Source organism: Triticum aestivum, chromosome 6B (assembly GCF_018294505.1).
Source record: "Triticum aestivum cultivar Chinese Spring chromosome 6B, IWGSC CS RefSeq v2.1, whole genome shotgun sequence".
NCBI classification, from domain to species: domain Eukaryota; kingdom Viridiplantae; phylum Streptophyta; class Magnoliopsida; order Poales; family Poaceae; genus Triticum; species Triticum aestivum.
This window is the reverse complement of record NC_057810.1, coordinates 356,040,659-356,053,952: the sequence shown is the minus strand read 5'-3', so window position 1 is coordinate 356,053,952 and position 13,294 is coordinate 356,040,659.

Genomic DNA, 13,294 nt, shown 5'->3' with positions numbered 1-13,294 from the left:
TTAGACATCATACACACAATATTCAACACCATGTTCTTAGTTCAGACATGATATATGCGAATGCCCTCTGCTTAGCATATAAATCACATATATGAATTAAATCATATGATCCTGATTACTTAGATAACATGTATGTGAATTATGTCATGTGAACCTGTTTACTAAAGACATCATATAATTATCTCATGACATCCTGTTTAGTTAGTCATCATATCTTTGAATTATGTCATGCTATGCTATCAAGTTTAGATAGACATCATATATGTGAAATTATGTCATGCTATCCTTTTTAGTTAAACAATATACGTGTCAACTAATTCATGCCCTCTTTTTTCCACACTATCTATCGCATCTGTCTCTCATACAATGTCTGTACATTCAACTATGTTTCCTGTTTATCAGCCATTTGAATAGGAGCGGGTGATGGCAGTATCTAGCGGAGTAAAAACACGGTCTTCAAATAAAATAGTGTTATCTCTTGGTGGAGATACCACCCCGCTTGTACATTCACGCGAACCAGCCCTACCACACATAACCCAGACTCTCGCATATTATACCCCTACTACGATGGACAAAGAACATGCCACCCAATCTAACCCCAACCCCAGCAGATAGTAACCCAGTTCCTGTCGACACAGCACCATCTCCACCACAGAGCTCACAAACAAGAGCAGTTAGTAAGGCAGCTCCAGTGCCCAAAGCGCCAGTACTACCACAGCGAACCCCAACTCCACCAGTTAGTACACCTATCCTATGGAGGAAGCACAACCAGCCATTCGTAGTTTAGCATCTATCGCATTTGATGTTGTTAAATCCTATGTGCGTATCTTCCCATCATGGAAATATTATACTGAAGATGAAGGAAAATGCCAGTTGTAGGTGTTTGTCGAGGAGTTATGTGTAAGTAATGTTATTCATGGCAATTACTTTGCTTTGTCCCATACATTCTACCTCCATGATTGTTATAATACATCAAATTTTCCCATTTTTGTCTATAGAGAAGGACCGATTTGGAAACACAAGATGAGGTAACATGTGCTAATACCTCTGCTATCTTCAAGAATGCTTGGTGGTAGTATAGGGATTACCTAAAGAAAACGTACTTCACTAGCAAAGAAACTCATCAAATTCCCCTACATTCTCCTGAGACACATTTAGTGGACGATGACTGGGAACGCGTTGTTTTGTACTGGTCCCGAACCAAGAATGTGGTAAGGTCTATGAGCTCATTTTTATTTTTAAGTTTTATATTCCTGTGTCTTACTGTACTCTGTTCATGTGGAACAAGTGCTTAAACCTGAAGAACAACTGTTCTCATTTAAGATTCCATTGCTATCGTGCATACTGCTTCGCTCTTGTATCACTGTATTTACTGATACAAACTTATTTTTAAATTGTAGGATCCAATCGAAACTCCATTGGCACAACAGGTATGTTTACACATGTTTGTTTAACATGTTTTCTCTTATAAATAGATCTGTTGATTTCAATTTCAATTGTGTATACAGTTGACTTCTCATATCATGCACATTACTAGCATCACAACAGAGCCAATAGTGTTGTTGTACATGTAGATCAGTGGTGCCCATCTGAAATCTTGTTGTGCCGTGTAGTTTACCAAGCTTTGTATTCTTTCAGTGCTGCTTTGTCTTGAGCTGATATGATTTGAACCGTGTCTCTATTTTGATTTGGCAAGACAATGCAGTCACCATAGGACATAGATATTTTTTGATGCTTTTATTATGTATTACTTTCCAATAGAAGACTTGGTAGTTTAATCCTGTCCACCTTACTAATGAACTAGTTCACCGAAATGAGTTTCATATACTAGTACATACTAAACCTGTTATGTGTCTGCTTGTTTCTTCTTTTAGAATGCTGACAAAATATTGGGGAAGAGTGCCTTATTAAGCAATGGTAAAGGAAGTAATGCAGATAAGGTTCAGGATAGTGAGACATCCTTGTTGGTCTCCAACAAAGCTGATAAAAATGCTATGGAAAATTATCTTGAAGACAGTGAGACAACCCCAAGTCATATCTTGGTGTAGTGTTTGAGTTACTTGCCACTACCGCTGGCACAAGCTATTCAAACTCACTGTCTGAATCAGTTTAGTTTCTTGAGTCTCAACTACAAGTTGAAAGACATCAATCAGTTGTGCTGCGAGAAGAAGCCGAAAGACTGCGGAAGTTCCTAGAGCGTTCAGATGTGTACTTCCTGGTGCAACAGCAAGCATTGGAGGATTTTAGCGCCAAACAAGAGAAAGCTAATAAGCTTGCTAAGCTTATTGCCAACATGGTGGATACCCAAGATAATGTTTCTTGAGCTCTTCTGAAGTTGTTTCAATTATGGACTTGTTTTGCTACCGCGTTTATTTGCACTGGTGGCCAATTTAGACGGCCAGTGTATGTAATATGCTTCTATGTTCCCTATATATGCACTGGTGGTGAACTTTGATTCCCAGTGGATGCAATATGTGTAATAGTCGTAATAGCCTAGCATTAGTTGCTTACTTATTTATTTCCTTCTTGTCTTGTTTAATTGTTTGCTTGTAGTCACTGCAGTTCTTTTTCCGCATTTTTCTAGTGGCCACAATAACCTATTTTTATAACTAGGTCACAGTAACGATGACAACAAATGGGTTGTTGTAACCATGGTCCTGCTACCCGCTGTAGTGACCATGGCCCTCCTATGGGCCGTAGGATCCATGGGCCTTCGATGGGCCATAGGATCCTTGGGCCTTCTATGAGCCGTAGGATCCATGGGCCTTCTATAGGCCGTCTAATCTATGGGCCTTCTACGGGTCATATAATCGTTTCACCAAACATGGGCCGTACTATTCATGTACCAATAATGATCCGCAAAATGGCCCGTAAACGGGCTAGAGTGGAAATCGCCTGTTTTATGGCCCGACCATAACGGGCCGTTAATAGGCCATATTTGATGACTCTATGAAAACAGCCCAATAGGTTAATGCGCCGACTGTAACCAGAGGCTGAATTTGGCCCACAAGCAAAATAGGCCATCGTATGTAACCGAATTATGGAAATGAGCCCAAGGATAAATGGGCCCTTAGAAGGCCGAAAGTTAACACGAGCTAGAAACGACCGATAGAATAATGGGCCGTTAATGGGTATAAAGCGATACACTGTTCATTATGGGTAGTTTCATCTCGGGCCTTTAATGGGCCCAAAGTTACAAAGGGCTGGAATCATATTGGACGACCGAGATGACGCTACTGGGCCTAATTCGGGTAGGCCATAATGGGTCGTGAGTTAGTGTGCTGTAAATGTGCTATATGCGAACAGGTCGTTAACAGGCTTTCCATGGGCCGGCCCGCTACCTTTTGACCAAGTAAAATGGGCTAACCTTTTCACCCAAATGGGCCTCTGTTGGGCCATGCCAAGTGTCGGCGTATCATAGGCGCCTTCGGTCCAATGAGTGGATGACATCTGTCCCAACGGTGAGCCGACACGTGGTTTTTCTGGCCATTGAGAATTTTACACGTGGAAAATCCCCATTGATCCGGGCTGTTAACGGGTTATCGGATCGAAACTGGAACCCGATAGCTTAACGGTGACCCGTTACGGTGGATGCCACGTGTCGGTTACCCATGACGAAAGCACTTCTATGACGCGCGATTTACCACCATGGAAGTCGACACTTCCGTGATGATAATTTTGGTAATGTCATGGAACACTTTTACGACAGCACAGGTATGACTATCTTGATTCTGTCATAAAATCATGATGGATGTACATGCATGACAGAAAACGTGACCTACTGTCACAAACACGTATCACCACAGAAGTGTATTTTTATTGTAGTGTCGGCAGCTGGCTTGACGAGCTGCCGGCCGTCCTCTGGGGTCTCCGGATAATGCCAACCCGGTTGACTGGGTTCAACCCGTTCTTCCTCATTTATGGAGCAGAAGTCATCATCCCGACCATCATCGAGTTCGACTCATTGTGAGTCGCAATGTACACAGAAGCCCAAGCCAAGGAAGCCCGCGAAGACGGTGTCTGATACGTTCATTTTGCATCATGATTACCTACTGTTATTTATAATGGTTTTATGCATAATAATGCTTTTTGGGATAATTCTAATGCCTTTTCTGTCATAATATGCATGGTTCAAACAAAGAGGGAGAATACCGGAAGTTGGATTTCTGGACCTGAAAAAGCTACGTCAGGCCACCTATTCTGCACAACTTCAAATGAGCTGAACTTCATGGAGAATTTTTATGGAATATTTAATAATTATTGGAGCAAATAACTACCAAAGGGGGCCCGCCAGGTGGGCATAACCCACCTGGGCGCGCCAGGGATCCTAGGCACGCCCCGGTGGATTGTGCCCTCCTCGGCCCACCTTCGGTGCCCCTCTTCTGGTATATAAGTCATTTTGACATAAAAAAGGAGAGGACTTTCGGGACGAAGCACCGCCGTCTCGAGGCGGAACTTTGGCAGGAGCACTTTTACCCTCTGGCGGACCAATTCCGCCAGGGGAACTTCCCTCCTAGAGGGGGAAATCACCGTCATCATCATCACCAACAACTCTGCCATCTTGGGGAGGGAAATCTCCATCAACATCTTCAACAGCACCATCTCCTCTCAAACCCTAGTTCATCTCTTGTGTTCAATCATTGTACCGGAACCTTAGATTGTGATACGTCCATTTTGCATCATGCTTTTATATCGATATTTATTGCAATATGGGCTGTTACTTCACATTATGTCACAATACTTATGCCTTTTCTCTCTTATTTTACAAGGTTTACATGAAGAGGGAGAATGCCGGCAGCAAGATTCTAGGCTGGAAAAGGAGCAAAATATTAGAGACCTATTCTGCACAACTCCAAAAGTCCTGAAACTCCACGAAATTCAGTTTTGGAATTTAGTAAAAATATTGGGTGAAGAAAGCACTAGAGGGGGGCCACCCTCTGTCCACGAGGGTGGGGGCGTGCCCTACACCCTTGGGCGAGCCCCCTGCCTCATGGGCCACCTGGAAGCCCCCTGATGCCCATCTTCTCGTATAAGGTGTCTTTTTCCCGGAAAAAAATCATAAGGAAGCTTTCGGGACGAAGCGCCGCCGTCTCGAGGCGGAACCTTGGCGGAACCAATCTATGGCTCCGGCGGGGCTGTTCTATCGGGGAAACATCCCTCCAGGAGGGGGAAATCGTCATCACCATCGATCCTCTCATCGGGAGGGGGTCAATCTCCATCAACATCTTCACCAGCACCATCTCCTCTAAAACCCAAGTTAATCTCTTGTATCCGATCTTTGTCTCAAAACCTCAGATTGGTACCTGTGGGTTGCTAGTAGTGTTGATTACTCCTTGCAGTTGATGCTAGTTGGTTTATTTGGTGGAATATCGTATGTTCAGATCCTTTATGCATACTAATACCCCTCTAATTATGAACAAGAATATGATTTGTGAGTAGTTACGTTTGTTCCTGAGGACATCGGAGAAGTCTTATTATAAGTAGTCATGTGAATTTGGTATTCGTTCGATATTTTGATGAGATGTATGTTGTCTTTCCTCTAGTGGTGTTATGTGAACGTCGACTAAATGAAACTTCACCATTGTTTGGGCCTAGAGGAAGGCATTGGGAAGTAATAAGTAGATGATGGGTTGCTAGAGTGACAGAAGCTTAAACCCTAGTTTATGTGTTGCTTCGTAAGGGGCTTATTTGGATCCATATGTTTCATGCTATGGTTAGGTTTACCTTAATTCTTCTTTCATAGTTGCAGATGCTTGTAAGAGGGGTTAATCATAAGTGGGATGGTTGTCCAAGGAAGGGCAGTACCAAAGCACTGGTCCACCCACATATCAAATTATCAAAGTACCGAACGCGAATCACATGAGCATGATGAAAACTAGCTTGACGATAATTCCCATGTGCCTCGGGTGCGCTTTCCTCTATATAAGAGTTTGTCCAGGCTTGTACTTTGCTACAAAAAGGATTAGGCCACCTTGCTGCACCTCGTTTACTTTTGTTACTTGTTACCTGTTACGAATTACCTTATCAAAAAACTATTTGTTACCGATAATTTTAGTGCCTGCAGAGAATACCTTACTGAAAACCGCTTGTCATTTCCTTCTGCTCCTTGTTGGGTTCGACACTCTTACTTATCGAAATGACTATGATAGATCCCCTATACTTGTGGGTCATCAAGACTCTTTTCTGGCGCCGTTGCCGGGGAGTGAAGCGCCTTTGGTAGGTGGAATTTGGTAAGAAAAATTTATATAGTGTGCTGGAATTTATTGTCACTTGTTACTATCCTTTGAGGGGCTTGTTCGGGGTATCTTCACCCCGACCAGTAGAGCAAAGAGTTTCTCCTCAACCTACTGAACCTACTGAAAATGTTTACATTGAAATTCCTTCGGGTATGATAGAGAAACTTCTAGCTAATCCTTTTATAGGAGATGGAACATTACATCCCGATTTGCACCTAATCTATGTGGATGAAGTTTGTGGATTATTTAAGCTTGCAGGTATGCCCGAGGATGATATCAAGAAGAAGGTCTTCCCTTTATCTTTGAAGGGAAAGGCATTGACATGGTTTAGGCTATGTGATGATATTGGATCATGGAATTACAACCGATTGAAATTGGAATTTTGTCAGAAGTTTTACCCTATGCATCTGGTTCATCGTGATCGTAATTATATATATAATTTTTGGCCTCGCGAAGGAGAAAGTATCACTCAATCTTGGGGGAGGCTTAAGTCAATGTTATATTCATGCCCCAATCATGAGCTCTCAAGAGAAATTATTATTCAAAAAATTTATGCTCGTCTTTCTCTCAGTAATCGCTCCATGCTCGATACTTCTTGTACTGGTTCTTTTATGATGAAGACTACTGAATTCAGATGGGATTTATCGGAAAGAATTAAGCGCAACTCTGAAGATTGGGATCTCGACGAAGGTAAGGAGTCAGGTATAAACCTTAAGTTTGATTGTGTTAAATCTTTTATGGATACCGATGCTTTTCGTGAATTTAGAACTGAATATGGACTTGACTCTGAGATAGTAGCTTCTTTCTGTGAATCATTTGCTACTCATGTTGATCTCCCTAAGGAGAAGTGGTTTAAATGTCATCCTCCCATTGAAGTAAAAGTAGTTGAACCTATTAAAGTTGAAGAAAAGACTATCACTTATAATGTTGATCCTATTGTTCCTACTTCTTATATTGAGAAACCACCTTTCCCTGTTAGAATAGAGGATCATGCTAAAGCTTCAACTGTCACTATACCACAACTCTACATCCCCAACAAACAAGTTGGATGGGAAAACAGCTTCCGCCGACAGACAGTCCATCGGGAAAGAGTATTGCCGACCGATTGTGTCTGTTGGGGAAAGTCCAGACGGGAAAACCCTTTCCTGACCGACTTACATTTGCCGACCAACTGTGAGACAGCTATTGAAAAACATTCCCGACCGACTGTCAGACAATACTTTTTGCCGACTGACATGTTGTTGGCGCTTGCCATTACCTTTCCTGAGCGACCATCTGACGACATTTGTTTTGCCGAGGAACAGTCTGATGGCCCAGCCATGAGCCTTTGCCAACCAATAGTCCGATGGAGTTTTCATTTGCCAACAAACAAACAGACCGATTTTTCTTTTGCCGACCACAACTTTAATAAACATTGGTATTAGTGGTAACACTCAAATACATATAGTTCATCTGATGTAACTATCACATACATCAGGTACAACAAACATTTTTTGGTTTCATTAACTAATTTTGTCACATACATAGACTTCGATCTGTCCTAAGCAGAACCACACAAGACAACATACACCAAGTTCACAAAGGGATAGCCAAAACATCACTGCTCGGTAATACATCAGGTTCAAGTCTAAGAAGTCAGTTGTACAAAATTGAAGCTAAACCATCAAGTTGATGTGGATCACTGGCTTCATGGTTCCTTGTGAGTGCAGTCCTTTTGTTTGCTTCCTACAGAAGTTAATCAAGTATCAGTTATAATGCACTAGCTGAAAGCATGTGTGCTGTTACGAAATAATAAACCTGGCCATACAAGCATTTATTAAAATACCATTGTAAAACACAACCATGTATGTGGGATGCAAGTTATGACTGCGTTGGGACAAATATGCCATTATACATATAAGTCCAACCAAGTATAACTGACTCATACTCAAATGGCATGTTAGAAGATTTATTCTTATAGTTTAATCTATATTTGTCTCGACACTCTTAACAAAATCTCGTATGACTTACTAGCTTCACATTCATTAGCCTTATGCCCAAAAAAAGATCAGATATACATGTCCAAAACATCAAACTTCTAAATGCAGGAGATACTAAGGAATGAGAAATCTTTAAGAATTGTTTCTATCGAGTTCTATTACTCCTACAATGAACCAAGATAGGAAACATATCAAACTTTGGTGACATAACTACCACAAGTAAGCTTATGAGACCATGATTCAATATAGCTTCAATATTCTCTCCTACAATCCAAACGTATGGAACGAAACTGAGAGTTATGTTTAGCTGCGCATGTTCTATACTAACAGTAAAAAAAATTGCTCATACCAACATGACGGTTCATAAAGGACCAATATGTACCCATGTTTAGAGGATGTTGACATACTTAGAGATGGTATTTGCATGTGTGTGTTCTTCACCAGCAGGTGGGGCTGCTTGGTGGTTGTTTTTCTCCTCTCCTGGTGGCCATCTGTAGGACTTCTCTTCTTTCTCTTCAAATAAGTGTTCCCACTGGCCATTGGCCCACTAGTGTCCTGGTTGTTAGCCCCAGAAGGCTGATGCCTATAACATAAGGTAAGTTAGCTCAAACTCTTTGCTAGCTTTCGAAAGAAACTTGATAGAAAAGAAAAAAGTACTCAAGCCATGGTTGGAAATAGTTTGCAGTATTAGAAGTAATATACAATTTGTAGAATGAGAGGAAATCAAGACAATATTTTAATTTTGCATAAGTCTGATATATAATTTGGAAACTATTTCTTGGAAGAATATTTTTTTACCATACTTTCATTCAGAACATAGCTTGTGCTAAGCTAGAGAGTAAAATGATAGCAAATCACCTTTCCAAGCACAAATGTTCATTTCTTCATTGCTCACAAACACTCTTTACTGTTCTTTTGTTTCTATCTTTGAACCTCCAAATTGATATTTAACTTTTTTTCATATTCGTTTTCAACCAGTGCTCTATTACATGTTAATGAAGTTTGGTACTTTTGCTAAAATAAAAAAACTCATATGCAAACTGGAAACAGAGAAAAAGTTTGTACAACTACATAATGAGAATTTCAGTGATAGGATGAGATGCCTGAGACATCAGAGAGCCGAATTTCATAAAGAGTGCTCATGAGTAAAAACAAGATGATTTTACAATTAATTCTTGATTGCATGCTTGTTGTCCACTACAAGGCCAAGACACTTTGGAAATTTCTGAGTAGTGATGTTTGAGAGAGAGAGAGAGAGCATTACAAACAGCTGACTTCGTGAGTCAGGTTAAATTGCTGAAACCAACTGATGAGAGCTCTAGCAATTTGTATCTATGAGACTCCCATATTAATGTTCAATATTCAAACTTAATAAGCCTAGAGGATAGTAAGTGTACAAGAAACATTTTTAGCAGCTATGGAAATCACTGGAGAAATGTGCGATGTAACGTAAATAGCCTCGAGGATAATAAGTGTGCAAGTTCATTTCATATCTAACACTACTGTCACATAATCTGCTAATATACTTCGTTGAAATTGGTAAACTGTATCATTTAAAGTTCCACTAGCAGATCGTAAACCATCATATTGACAAGACTTACCTATGTGCATCTGTCCAACTTTCATCCAATACTAGCTGAACTAACCTGGAAAAATAAAGTCAAAATCGAATCATTTATATGCCTCGCAATGGATCAGAGGAACAATGCACAATCTCATAGGGATATCTATGCATGCATGCGTGCGTCCGTGTGTGTGTGTGTGTGTGTGTGTGACCTTATTTCCGATGGCATAGAATAACTGTATGTGCTGCTTTTAATATGAGCGCTTTGTTTCATGCTTCTCTTCAATAAGAGAAATGGAGACATCATAATGATAGGATCGAGGAGGTATGCACATGAATTAATTTTCAAATAGATATCAGTGTTTTAAATGGAATATCTTGAAGCTTTCCTTCCCCACTAAAAAACTGAGTGAGATTTATCTCTATAATGTTTCAGTTATGATAACCAAGAGAAACTATCTATGCATACAAGTGTTTTCAGAAGCTACAATGTAGTCATGGAAAGTCAGGATATAGGTTCCATTCGTTTAATACATCACTATACATTTAAATTTCCATGGATTCACAGTAGTGACCACAATGCACATCCAATACACTGGAAAACACTAACACAAGTATTGTTCGCTCTGTTCGCTTGGTTAGTTTACCTTCTATTAATAATCTCCAGTATATGATTTGTTCAAATGTCAAATGTCGAAACCTAAACAGTAAGAAACCAGCATGTAATCTGTTAGGCATAAATTCTACAAGGTGTATAATTGAAAATTAGGTTCCAACAGAAGCAACAAAATTCTAGAATGACATATCAACATGCAATTATAGTAAAAAATAGCACATAAGTGGCAGGTCCATATAATGTAGTTCACATCAGAAAAGGAAAAACAAGTTGTATCTCAACTCATCATACCGAAGAAATAAGTAATGAGATGTATATTGTGAAGGGGCAGAGTTGATATGATGCACTGTACCCATATGACTCGTGACCAACTGTTATTTACAAGTTTAGACAATTGTTCTCCAGAAACAATGCAGACCAACTCCAAGCTGAAAGCAAAAGAGTGCCATCAAAATCAAGTCAAGGACAACAAACGTATATGTTGGCAATATTATATTAGTCATCCTCTCCCAAATATTACAAAGAGTAGAGGTGTACCGGCTTTTTCCTCATCATGTTCTTTGCAGCTTCAACTCTCTATTGCCGGATCAATCTGCGGATGCAAAAAGGATAGGTAAAGAAAGATTGTTTGCCAATAATCAAACAACTATGACCTAATAAGGAAAACTAATTTAATGGAGGCCTAGGAAATATGTGTAGTTCTACTACAAACTGAGTAACTGACGGACAGGGATCTAAGGGAATTCAAGAGATAAATGGAGTTATGCCTACAGTTGGACATCAAAATTCAAAGAAAAGAAGAAGGACTCACTGATTACAGGTAGGGGTCAAAGGGCGCAGCCGCTGGGAGAAAGGCAACATAGCGAGCAGAGCGCCACCACCAGTAGGAACGAGCCTCTGCCCAGAGCGTGAGGGTAGAGGCGGCAGTCTGGCTGCAGAGAAATGGCATGGTACCATGGGTCGTCGCATGCGGCAGGCATGGGGAGGAATGGAATAGTGCGGTAGCCACCGGCGGTCAGCGTGGGGCGGACGCAGGGATAGTGGATCTACGTCGTGTGGGCTGCTAAGATAGACTGTGAAAAAGATATTGTTACTGTTGGTTTAGGGGATATGTCTCATGATTTTAATTTTGCGAAATTCCGTAGACAACCCCATGATAAAGAATTGCCTAGTAAAGATGAAATTATTGGTCTTGCTTCTGTTTCCGTGCCTCCTAATGATCCTTTAGAACAATATTTGCTAGACCATGAAAATGATATGTTTATGAATGAAAGAAGGGAAATAGATGAAGTATTCTTTAAACAGGGACCTATATTGAAACACAAATTGCCTGTTGAAATCCTAGGGGTTCCTCCTCCACCCAAGGGTGATCCCCTGTTTGAGCTTAAACCTTTACCTGATACTCTTAAATATGCTTATCTTGGTGAAAAGAAGATATATCATGTTATTATTATTGCTAACCTTTCAGAGCAGGAAGAAGAGAAATTATTGAAAACTCTGAAGAAGCACCGTGTTGCTATTGCATATACTCTTGATGATCTTAAGGGCGTTAGCCCCACTCTATGCCAGCACAAAATAAAATTGGAGAAAGACGCTAAACCAGTTGCTGATCACCAACGATGGTTAAACTCTAAGATGAAAGAAGTGGTAAGAAATGAAATACTAAAGCTTTTGGAGGCAGGTATAATTTATCCTGTTGCTGATAGTCAGTGGGTAAGTCCTGTTCATTGTATCCCTAAGAAAGGAAGTATTACTGTTGTTCCTCATGATAAGGATGAATTGATCACACAAAGAATTATTACAGGTTATAGAATGGTAATTGATTTCCGCAAATTAAATAAAGCTACTAGAAAAGATCATTACCCTTTACCTTTTATTGATCAAATGCTAGAAATATTATCCAAACATACACATTTTTGCTTTCTAGATGGTTATTCTGGTTTCTCTCAAATACCTATGTCAAAAGAGGATCAGGATAAGACCACTTTTACTTGCCCTTTCGGTACCTTTGCTTATAGATGTATGCCTTTTGGTTTATGTAATGCACCTGCTACCTTTCAAGGATGTATGACTGCTATATTCTCTGACTTTTGTGAAAAGATTGTTGAGGTTTTCATGGATGATTTCTCCATGTATGGAACTTCTTTTAATGATTGCTTAAGGAACCTTGATCGAGTCCTGCAGAGGTGTGAAGAAACTAGTCTTGTTTTGAATTGGGAGAAGTGCCACTTTATGGTTAATGAAGGTATTGTCTTGGGGCATAAAATTTCCAAAAGAGGTATTGAAGTTGACAAAGTTAAAGTCGATGCTATTGAAAAGATGTCGACATCAAAGGTATAAGAACTTTCCTTGGTCATGCCAGTTTTTATAGGAGGTTCATTAAAGACTTCTCTAAAATTTCTAGGCCTCTGACTAATCTCTTACAAAAAGATGTTCCTTTTGTCTTTGATGATGATTGTGTAGAAGCATTTGAAATACTTAAGAAAGCCTTGATGTCTGCACCTATTGTTCAGCCACCTAATTGGAATTTACCCTTTGAAATTATGTGTGATTCTAGTGATTATGCTGTTGGTGCTGTTCTAGGACAAAGAGTTGATAAGAAATTAAATGTTATCCAATATGCTAGTAAAACTCTAGATAGTGCCAGAGAAATTATGCTACTACCGAGAAAGAATTTTTAGCAAATGTATTTGCTTGTGATAAGTTCAGACCTTATATTGTTGATTCCAAAGTAACTGTTCACATTGATCATGCTGCTATTAAATACCTTATGGAAAAGAAAGATGCTAAACCTAGACTTATTAGATGGGTTATCTTGCTACAAGAATTTGATTTGCATATTATTGGTAGAAAGGGAGTTGAATAACCCGTTGCAAACAACTTGTCTAGGTTAGAGAAT